At 41.7% G+C, this 9,153-nt stretch overlaps 1 protein-coding gene across 2 annotated transcripts in view; it reads right to left on the bottom strand.

Annotated features, from left to right (window-relative positions):
* Nucleotides 1–4,368: 4,368 nt before the first annotated feature.
* The window catches only part of PABPC1 (poly(A) binding protein cytoplasmic 1), a 33,189-nt gene continuing 28,404 nt past the window's right edge, over nt 4,369–9,153 (bottom strand). For both annotated transcript variants that reach the window (XM_073632053.1, XM_073632052.1), the window contains exon 16: nt 4,369–5,008. The gene's annotated coding sequence lies outside the window, so the exon portion shown is untranslated. The remainder of the gene's footprint in view (nt 5,009–9,153) is intronic.

The following is a 9,153-nucleotide window of genomic DNA, read 5'->3' as shown; positions in this document are numbered from 1 at the left end:
CAACATCGCACAGCCGCACATTGTCAGTCCCTTCCGGGGCTGAAGTGGTTAAAGAGAGCCTCTAACCTCTTGTACAGTGGGTCCTTGGAACACAGATTATCTTCCACAGGGTACCCGAGACCCAGAAGTGATGTCATCCCCACATCGGAGTGTACTCAAATTCGCTGGAAGCGCAGGGAGCCAGCTCTAGCGGGTACAAGTGCTGCTCATGATATATTGGGTTCATTGTCAATCAGGTTATGCGAGAGACAGTTAGACAGCGTTACTCTCCAATAGAGATGGTCTTGATGTTCAAATCGAACGTAAGTTCGACTTGAACATCGGGTGTTCGTAGAACATACGAGGCGTTCGCGACAAGTTTGCCCGCCGTGGAGCGCCCCATAATGCACTGCGAGACCGCAGTGCATTGACGGCTGCTGATTAGCCCAAGCATTCACCTGACCTGCATGCTTTGGCCAATCACAGCGCGATGTGTTGTGAGAGCCACAATTGGTCAAAGGCAGGGTGCATTTGGCCAATCATGGCTCAGGGGTTAAGTCCACGCTTTACACTATCTAAGGCTGCTGCTTACACGGCGGCCCTATATAGTGAATGAATGGAGATTAGGCAGGTAGTGCAGTGTGTGTGTGTGTATATATCTATAGATATATATATATTACAGTTCAGAGTATAAAGTTCAGTGTGTGTGTGTATATACATACACAGTTCAGAGTGTATATAGTGTAGTATCTATAATACATTGCAGTGCATAGTGAGTGCAGTGTACTATATATAATACAGTGGAGAATTTATATTGAAGTAGTTAAGGGGAACCCTATGACAGAGTTAAGGGGAGGGGGAAAAAAAAAAAAAAAAACAAAACAGGCCACCCCCCCACCCCACCGAACCATACCAGGCTGCTTGCCATAAAAATGGGGAAGGTGCTTTGAGGGTTTGCGGGTGGGGGGGCTTACCAGTATCTGGAAGCCCCCTTTAACAAGGGGACCCCCAGATCCCAGCCCCCCCGCTCCCACCTATGTAAATGGGTATCAGGTACATTGTACCCCTACCTATTCACCAAAAAAGTGTCAAAAAGTAAAAACCACACAACAGACAGTTTTTAACAGTTCCTTTATTAAGAAGAAGAAAAAAAAAATTGTCCCGCGATGTCCATCCATCTTTAATCACGCCGCCCGACAGACCCAAAAATTAGAAAAGAAAACCAAAGAGACTCTGCCTCCAGGTGACGGCTGTCTTTTCGCTTTGACAGTGTATGTGTGTGTATATATGTATATATATATATATATATATATATATATATATATATATATATATATATATATATATATATATATATGCGCAAGAGCAGGGCCACCGGCTGACGTAACCAGATGACTTCTCTTATTTTTCCTTTTTTTTTTAATAAAGGAAAAAGAAAAGTGTCCAGCGATGTCCATCCATGGTCGATCACGCCGCACGACGGACTAATGCCTGTAAAGCGACTCCCCTGCAGTCTCAGTGTGAAAGCCCGAGTGCTTTCACACTGAGGCGATGCGCTGGCAGAACGTTAAAAAAACTCCTGCAAGCATCATCTTTGGAGTGGTGTATACACCGCTCCTGCCCATTGAAATGAATGGGCAGCGCCGCTTTACAGATTGTTTTAACCCTTTTTCAGCCGCTAGTGGGGGTTAAAAACATCCCGCTAGCAGTCAAAAACCTCCGCAAAAACAACAGTAAAGCGCCGCTTTACCGCCAATGCCTCAGTGTGAAAGCAGCCGCTTTGTTTTTTCTAGTCTGTCAGGCGGCGTGATTGAAGATGGATGGTCATCGCGGGACACTTTTTTTTTTCCTAATAAAGGAACTGTCAACTGTCTGTTGTGGGTTTTTTTTGGTGAATGGTTAGGGGTACAAGGTGCCCTATACTCATTCACATGGGGGGGGCGCGATCTGATTCCGATACGCCATCCACGACAACCAATGGCCAAGGTTGTCGGGAAAAGGATCTTGTCCCCATCAACATGGGGACAAGTTGCTTTGGGGGGGGACCCCAAAGCACCCTTCCCATGTTAAGGGCATGTGGCCTGGTATGGTTCAGGAGGGAGAGCGGGGCGCTCATACGTCCTTCCTCCCCCTATCCTAAGCTCCAGGCTGCATGCCCAGGTAAGGGTTTGGTATGGTTTTGGGGGGGCCTCACGCCAATTTTTATTTTGGCGTGGTGTTCCCCTTAATACCCATACCATACACGAAGGGCCTGGTATATTTGGGGGGGTTCATCTATCTTGCTGGGAGTTGGCAATACATTACAGCCATAAGCAAGTTTAAATTACATTTTTTCCTTTAGAAATGTCATTATTGCTTCGGGACTGTTCTACACATTACACAGATGGTGCCACTTTACAGGCAGACTAATGGGACCCCCAGGCACAATATTTAAAGGAATATTTCATTTTCATTGTTTCACTTTAAGCATTATTAAAATTACTGCTCCTGAAAAAAAACTTGTTTTAATTTTTTTTTTGCATTGATAAATGTCCCCATACACTTTTTATGGCAATAACTTGCATTATAAGCCTTTAAAATTTGCGCTTTTGATTTTTCATGTTCATGTCCCATAGACTTAAATAGCGTTTGCTAGAACTTTTTTTGTCCGTTCGCAGTGTGGCCCATCCCTACTCTCCAATCCTATATTGCAAATTAAGTCTCCACTGCATAGTGTGCAGCATCTATTGATCTTTTCACCATCAAGCTCTATTAGCTGCTGCTGGTGGTTCCTACATCATCTACATCTGCTATTCATTTCCCGCTGTTAGCACCAGTGTGTGCATGGTTGTAGGTTTGTGAGCCCAGGCCATGTTTTTCGAGTACTTGACATTGTCAACGGTGCCTTTTACTGGTGTATGGTGAAAGTTTTCGTGCATTGCATTTTTTTTTTTTAACTGATGCCATTTAATAAAATGTAGTTATGTCACAGTTTCTCATTGGAGCCTCTTTTTCTGATCTGAACTTGTCAATAATATGTTTGTATATCTTTGCAGTAAATGTACAAATGTGTGCTCCAATCTAAGGCCCTGATGACGCAAGACTCCCCACTAATTGCAGGGCAGTTTTCTCAATTCTTCAGCCAGGACCAGCACATCCTGGATAGACTTACAGCAACTGTGGTTTCAAAAAGTTGTATCAAATTTTTAAAGCTAAACCATCTGTATATGGAATTTAAGTTTTTTTTTTTTTTTTTTTTTTAAGCCTATTTGATATGTGTATTTATTAGACCCTGCAAGGTACATGTAAAGTCCTACCCCATTTCTGTTCTCATTCGCTAGCCGAGTTCATATTCTAGCTTTCACTTGGAACAGAGCCAACTGTTCATGAAATAGGTCTTTCAAATGGGTAGTCTGGGGGTGGTAAAAAACAGGAAGTTGAGCTACAGCTTTACTGCCTCCAGGCAGCAGGATTTTTAACCATGGCAACCATTGAGTTCAATAGGGCCACAATGCAAAGGCGATTGTAGTTTACAGGGCTAAATCAGGCAGTGAAGTGGCAATATACTACCTCCCTCACTGCCTGGCAAATGCCCTCTGAAAAGATCTGACTGGAAGGGGAGAGTCTGAGATCTGCACAGCAGGGATTTCTGCAGATCTCAAATGAAAAATAGGTGCAGCGATCCAGGGGGTTTGCAGTGTGCAAGCACTAACATTGGAAGAACTTTGCAAGATAGAGTAGCAGGAGAGCGCCAGGATACGTCTCCTAGGTGGTGCTCTCCCACCAGAACCAAGCCTCCAAGCTGGTCAGCTCCTCTGGCTCTATTTTATGCAGCTGTTCACACAGACATCTGTCAGTATGCCTCTGAGCTGGTCAGCTTCCTCAGTGAAATGCGTTGGGACCGAGTTAAGCAGCTATTCTAGCCTAGCACGGTCCCACCGCATGGACAAGTTAAAATGCCCTTTATGCCAGGTTCACACCACTGTTACAGTGGAGTGCGGGCACAATGCGTAAAAATAAAAAATTCAACATGCAGTACAATCCATTGTCTTGCACCATATGGCCTGCAATTGAACTTTATAAGATGTCTGTGTGACATCACTAAAGTTTTTTTTTTTTTTTTTTTTTTTAAACAAAGACATGGGTTCTCATGCAACTTAAACACCTGTACTGAGAGAATTATGTATGCTGCCACAGCAACTTCTGAATGCTTGTAACCTGGCTGGATCCATTAGTCACTGGCCTGGATGCAGTCAAAGTTTGAACACCTGAGTTACTGACCTGGAACAAGTAAGCAGATTAGCAAGATTGAACTTAGAGGGTGTATGGAAGCTACACATCCAACTTGAAAATGACTAATCTTACATCTGTTCTAATCCAATAAAACTCCCACCACAAAAAATCCACACACAAGTTTAAAGTAATTTTTATTAAAGCAAGAATTTTATAATCCAAATTATGTTTCATGCTCAGCTATCTTTCCCACAAGATACCAACTGTGGTGAAAATCTGAGCTTTTCCACAGTAAAGAATTACAAAATCAAAGAAAGGAATGCTTAACTTTCCGTACTGTGTTCAAAATGCCTTTCCCCGGGTCTAAAAAAAAACCATTTAGTTTGTTTTTATATTTTTACAATTTTTTTGTGTTTTTTAATATATCTAGGACTAGCAGTATGCCAGCCCTGGCATTTGTTACGTACGTAAGCATGGTAGTTTCCTTTCCTTTTTTATGATTTTTTTTATTAGGTTTTTGCGGTGTTTTTACAAGATTTAATTATTTTTCGATGTTTTCATAGATTTTCTCCTATGAAGAGAACTTCAATGGTGTTGTGTGAAGTTCTTTTAGGACCCCGAATATGTGAACTTTGATGGTGTTTAAGTTCTCTGAAGACCCCATTAATCCAGAGTTGTCCAAATTTCACTGAAGACACAGATGTGATCAATAATGTTGCTTGAAGTTTATCCAAATCCCAAACTTCAATGGTTTCATCAAAATATCAAACTGAACTCCACAGATGGTAAGCGGAAGTTCTCGGAAGAATTTTATGGCCTGGGGAAAAGAAAAAAAAAGGAAAGGTTAGAGGAACTGAACTCTGGAAACCTTGCCTAAAAAAAAAAAAAAAAAAAAAAGGCAGACACAGGACTGTTCATTTCCCATGGTCTACCTGCATAGATGGTTTTTCTAGAAAATATTTTAAGCAATAATCAACATGGATAAACCACTTACGGACCGCCTGCCATTGTTATATTTTGCTGCCTTGAAGAGGAATATCGTTATGGCAGCAGCTACCTGCCATAACACCGGTATCCTCCTCTTCAGCAGGCGGTCCGCTTTCAGATAAAAGTGGTCTCTGCAGCAGATTCGCCACAAGATCACTTTTAATCAGCGGGAGAGGCCCCTCCAACGTGCTCCGGTGCCATCCAGCACTTACCGGAGCTGACGGTAGCGGTAGAGGCGAACGGATCCTTCTTCCTGCTAGGCATGGAGATGAGCGAGAGGAAGATGGCCCCCACCCGTTTCCATATCATTGCAGGGCAGAAGCGACATCAAAATGTCACTTCCCCCCATAGCTCTTAAGGGGCCATTTTTTAATTTCAAAATGAAATAATTTTTATTGCATTTTAGTGTAAATGATATCTGAGGTGTTTTTGACCCCAGATCTCATATTCAAGAGGTCCTGTCATGCTTTTTTTTTCTATTACAAAGGATGTTTGTTTACATTCCTTGTAATAGGAATAAAAAGTGACAATTTTTTTTAAAAGAACAGTGAAAAAATAAAAGGTATAAGAAACATTTTTTTTGCCAAAGCATTTGACACAGTTCCCCACAAAAGGCTAATGTGTAAGGTAAAGTCCACAGGTTTGGAAAAAATCTGTAAATGGATAGAAAACTAAAAGACAGAAATCAGAGTAGTGGTTAATGACTCTTATGCTGAATGGTCTAAGGTTATCAGTGATGTACCTCAAGGTTCAGTGTTGGGGTTCTTACTTTTTAATATATTTATAAATGATATAGGGTCTGGGATTAAAAGTAACATTTCAGTCTTTGCAGATGACACCAGACTATGCAGTTGAATAACGTACTTACAGGATGTCTCCAATTAAAAAAGGCGACCTCAATGCTCTGTTTAATTGGGCAACTATGTGGCAAATGAGGTTTAACCCTTTCATGACTAAGCCCTTTTTTGAAATTTGGTGTTTACAAGTTAAAATCCGTATTTTTTGCTAGAAAATTACTTGAGTTCCCAAACGTTATATATATTTTTTTTAGCAGAGAATCTAGAGAATAAAATGGCGATTGTTGCAATATTTTTTATCACACGGTATTTGTGCAGCGGTGTTTTAAACACAAATTTTTGGAAAAGTGACAAGTTCATGAATTTTAAAAAATCCAAACAGTAAAGTTACCCCAATTTTTTTGTATAATGTGAAAGATGATGTTACGCCGAGTAAATAGATACCAAACATGTCACCCTTTATAATTGCACGCACTCGTGGAATGGTGACAAACTACGGTACCTATGAATTTCCATAGGCGACGCTTTAAAAAATGTTTACGGTTACCAGGTTTGAGCTACAGAGGTCTAAGGCTAGAATTATTGCTCTTGCTCTGACGATCGCGGCGATACCTCACATGTGTGGTTTGAACACCGTTTACATATGCGGGCGCGACTTCCGTATGCGTTTTCTTCGCTGCATGAGCTCGCGGGGACAGGGGCACTTTAAAAAAAATTTTTTTTTTATTTTATTTTTTCACTTTATAAATTGTGTTTAAAATTTTTTTTTTTTTACTTTTATTGCTGTCACAAGGAATGTAAACATCCCTTGTGACAGTAATAGGTGGTGACAGGTACTCTTTATGGAGGGATGGGGGGGGTCTAAAAGACCCCCCATCCCTCCTTTACACTTCAAAGTATTCAGATCGCCGAAAACGGCGATTCTGAATACTGTGTACTTTTTTTAAATTCGGCGCCAGTGGCAGCCGAGTAAACGGGAAGTGACGTCATGACTTCGCTTCCGCGTTTACAACGAGAAGGCTGGAACGAAGCCGCTCACAGCTTCGTTCCAGCCCGCCCCCAGCCGCCAAAGGCAGCAGAATGGACACCGGGCCTCCCGATTGCACGGGAGGCCCGGGTAACAGCGGCGGGCGTGGGGGGGGGGGGGGGGGGGAGGATGGGATGTCCCCTCCCGCTCCTCCGGTATAACAACCAAGCGGCTTTTAGCTGCATCGGTTGTTACACACGGGTAGCCGATCGCCCCGCTGTAAACAACGGTACCAGGGATGATAGCTGCAGGCATCATCCCGGTATAACCCCGGAAAGCCGAGTACGCATATCTGCGTACGGTCCGTGGGAAGGGGTTAATGTTGATAAATGTAAAGTTGGGGTTTTAAGAATATGCATGCATCATACATACAATTGGGAATCAATGGTGGAGAAGGATCCGGGTGTTCTGGTAGATCATAAGCTTAAAAATGGCATGCAATGCCAAGCTAGTTTCCAAAACGAGCAAAGTCCTTTGTATTGAAAGATATGGGCTTCAGATAGAGATCTTGTCCCTGTACAAATCATTAGTAAGACCTTATCTGGAATATGCAGTTCAGTTTTGGGCACCAATTCTCAAAAAAAAATATCGGGGAACTGGAGAAAGTGCAGGGGAGAGCAACCAAGCTGATAAGAGGCATGGAGGAGCTCAGCTATGTGGATAGTTTAGAGAAACTAAATTTATTCTCTTAAGAGATTAAGGGGGATGTGATCAACATGTATAAATACATAAGAGGTCCATATAGTGAACTTGGTGTTGTGTTATTCACTTTAAAAGGTCATCAGAGGACAAGGGGCCACTCTTTACGTCTGGGAGGAAGATTTAACCTCCAAATACAGAAAGGTTTATTCACAGTAAGAGCTGTGAAAATGTCTCCCTCAAGAGCTGGTTCTGTCCAGCTCAGATTTATTTATTTTTTTTTTTTTTTCAAAGGCCTGGATTCTTTCCTAAATGTACACATTTATAGGTAGTTGATCCAGGGACTACCTGATTGCCTCTTGGGAGACTTTTGCCCCACTTGACCAAATTGAATGCTATGTTTTGGTTGTTTTTGCCTCTCTCTGTATTAACTGTGGGTATAGATTAGTGCAGGGATATGCAATTAGCGGACCTCCAGCTGTTGCAGAACTACAAGTCCCATGAGGCATTGCAAGACTGACAGCCACAAGCATAACACCCAGAGGCATGATGGGACTTGTAGTTTTGCAACAGCTGGAGGTCCGCTAATTGCATATCCCTAGATTAGTGTATATTGTGTGATTTTGGGTGTGATTGTGTGTAGCAGGTTGGTTTTACTATAACTCCTATTTAACCACTTAAAGACCAGCCTCGTTTTGGATTTTAGGTGTTTACATGTTTAAAACAGGTTTTTTGCTAGAAAATTACTTAGAACCCCCAAACATTATATAAATATTTTTTCTAAAACCCTAGAGAATAAAATGGCGGTCATTGCAATACTTTTTTTTGCACCGTATTTGTGCAGCGGTCTTATAAGCGCACTTTTTCTGGAAAAAATTAACTTTTTTGAATAAAAAAAAAAAAACAAAACAGTAAAGTTAGCCCATTTTTTTTATATTGTGAAATATAATGTCACGCCAAGTAAATTGATACCCAACATGTCACGCTTCAAAATTGCGCCTGCTCGTGGAATGGCGTCAAACTTTTACCCTTAAAACCCATAGGAGACGTTTAAAAAATTCTACAGGTTGCATGTTTTGCGTTACAGAGGAGGTCTAGGGCTAGAATTATTGCTCTCGCTCTACCGGTCGCCGGCGACACGTCACATGGGTGGTTTGACCACCGGTTTTCATATGCGGGCGCTACTCACGTATGCTTTTGCGCGCGAGCAACTTCGGGACAGGGCGCTTTAAAAAAAAAAAAAATTCTTATTTATTTTACTTTATTTTATTTATTTTTTTACTGTTTAAAAAAAAAAAAAAAAATGGGATCACTTTTATTCCTATTACAAGGAATGTAAACATCCCTTGTAAAAGCATGACAGGTCCTCTTAAATGTGAGATCTGAGGTCAAAAAGTCCTCAGATCTCATATTTAGACTTTAACCTCTTCAGATCCGCGCTATTGCCAAATGACAGCAACAGCGCGGACCTACATTGCCGGGACTACGTCTATTGATGTTGTCCCGTGCACG

This window comes from Aquarana catesbeiana, linkage group LG05, assembly GCF_042186555.1.
Source record: "Aquarana catesbeiana isolate 2022-GZ linkage group LG05, ASM4218655v1, whole genome shotgun sequence".
NCBI lineage: Eukaryota > Metazoa > Chordata > Amphibia > Anura > Ranidae > Aquarana > Aquarana catesbeiana.
The sequence above is the reverse complement of the archived record's forward strand: the minus strand, read 5'-3'. Positions and strand labels throughout refer to the sequence as shown.